This window comes from Marmota marmota, unplaced genomic scaffold (assembly GCF_001458135.2).
Source record: "Marmota marmota marmota unplaced genomic scaffold, marMar, whole genome shotgun sequence".
NCBI classification, from domain to species: Eukaryota; Metazoa; Chordata; class Mammalia; order Rodentia; family Sciuridae; genus Marmota; species Marmota marmota.
The window spans coordinates 2458781-2461181 of record NW_026000077.1 but is presented as its reverse complement, the minus strand read 5'-3'; the positions used below and the strand labels follow the sequence as shown (position 1 = coordinate 2461181).

Here is a 2401-nt window from a genome sequence, read left to right as displayed (position 1 = left end):
CCATTTTATTGTTAAGTCAGAATACCTGAGGCTAGGTATTTTATTAAGAACAGAAATTTATTTCTCAAACTGTTGGAGACTGGGAAGTCCAAAATCAAGGTACCAGCAGGTTTTGGTGTCTGGTGAAGGCCTATTCTCTGCTTCCAAGATGGCGCCTTGAACACTACATCTTCTGGAGGGGAGAACGGTGTTCCTCATATGGCAGAAGAATAGAAGAGAGAGTGCCCACAAACCCTTATATGGCAGCACTAATCTATTTGTGGGGGCAGAGCCTCATGACCTAAAAGCCACCCCCCCCAAAGGCCCCACTTCTCAACACTGTTGCACTGGAGATTAAATTTCCAACATGAGAATTTTGGAGGACACATTCAAACCATAGTCTGGGCCATGTAAAAAAAAAAACAACGGAGAAACGTGGTCTTGGGTGGTTCTGCCCAATGTGGGCACCTAAAAATGCAACACAAGAAGCAATGAGAAACTGAAAGTGAAGACCTATTCTTCCTCAAGGTTAAGGAAGAAGAGCAAATAACTTCACCATTAAGATGCATCTAACTGAACCAAAGTTAAAGTAAGTTTGAAGCACCCTCAGGCCCAGAGACCCCTCAGTCTCATAGGAACTGCCCCATTTCCTTACCACCACACACATGCATATTTAACCCCTACCCTCCAAAAAATTAAAATACCATCCAGAAAGAGATAAGATGGGGAAGAAGATGAAACAAGAGAAAGCAGAAGCTGGCTACATCCTGTCCTTAGTCAGAAAGTCATCAAATACAGGCTATAACTCAAAGATGCTAATTCAACAGTGGGATGAAATTGAAACATCTAATCACCTTCCACCAGACATTCCTGATTTTAGATGGAGGCTGTTTCCAACTTAAAGTGATCCAAAGGATTGTCTATTGCCTGGGAGTGAACAGAGCAACCAGGGGATCCACCCCATTTCCACCGCAGGAACAGATCACCCCACTTGGAATGGGCAGTGGAAAACCAAAAGTAAATTACACTGCAACATTACAAAGCCTGTACTTGACACACCTGCCTGTTGCCTCTCTCCACAACCTCAAAAGATTGGACTCTGTCATCCTAACATTGTACTCCCAAAACCAAGAAGAAGATCTGGTAGGTAGTAGGAGTAGGCACCCCATAAACTCTTAAAGATAAATATCATCCAAGATATTTGGGCTCATCTTTAGGCTCCCTAAGTTGTAGGTCCTCAAATAACTGAGCTTCTGCTTTGGAGTTCATTGGAAGTTTCTAGGATAGCTCTGTTAGATAAACTGTCATGACAACAACCCCATAAATGACTGGGTTAACACAGAACAAGTGTATTTTTTGCTCATGAAAAGTTCAAAGATAATACTGTTTCCCCTCCAAACAGTGGATCTGGGATCCAAGTTTCTTCTATCTTGTAATGCCACCATCTTTAACCTGCTATAAGATTGCTATAGAGGAAAGAAACAACTGATCATTAATATCGTTAGCTCAGAAACAACACACACCATTCCTACTTCCATTCTTTTGGCCACAGATAGAGAGAACTTTGAGGATTTCGGTGTCTCACTAAACAACTGCTTTCTGACAATACCTCTCACTGTGGAAGGAGAGTGCACATCTTTGATGGTCAGTTACCTTTGCTGCCACAATGGCCACCTGGAAGAACTGACTAGAGACCTGCCTTGCTTGTGCAAATAAGTCCTCCTCTCCATAGAGTACAGTTCAGACCATGGACCCCAGCTAGATAGCTGGGCCCAGCTAACCCCAGATGCATCTTCCTGGTGCCAACTGTAATTTAGTCCAACTCCCCACAAAAGCCTCCAAGAGCCCTGCACACCCATTCTTCACTTTACAGATGAAGAACTGGAACCTGGAGCTGACTGGTGTGTCCAAAGTCACTCAGCTTTGCCAGTGGCAGAGCTGGATCAGAGCCCCTCTCTTGTCCACTGTTTCCATCACACCACACATTATCAAAACCTCCACCAGTGCTCACTTCAGCAGTGCAATAATTAGAACAATACGGAGAAGATTAGCATGGTCCCTGCACAAGGATGACATGCAAATTCATGAAGTGTTCCATATAAACAAAACAAAACACCTCTACCAGCTGACTCTTTGGCACCTCCTCTCAATACCCAAATCACCTCCTGTTCTACTGAAGCTGAATTGTCATTGTCCCCATACCCCAAGAGCCTTCCCACATCTTTTACTTCCCCCTCACCTCCTCCGCTTGACCCCCAAGTCTCACCTTACCCTAGCAAGTCTTCCACCTGTTAGTCTTGCATCTCATTCATTCTTTCTCCTCAGGTAGCACCTGGAAGTTTTATTCGATACAGAATATCAGAATCAAAAGGGAAGTCAGAGGCCAGGGCCCCAACTCCCTGGGCCTCACCATTAGGGAGAG

General features: G+C 44.3%; 1 non-coding gene across 1 annotated transcript; it reads left to right on the top strand.

Moving 5' to 3' along the window:
* The first annotated feature begins 1980 nt into the window (after positions 1 to 1980).
* LOC125620203 lies at positions 1981 to 2083 on the top strand. The gene has a single exon (XR_007351800.1). It is a non-coding gene; the product is annotated as a U6 spliceosomal RNA (small nuclear RNA).
* The last annotated feature ends 318 nt before the right edge of the window (positions 2084 to 2401 follow it).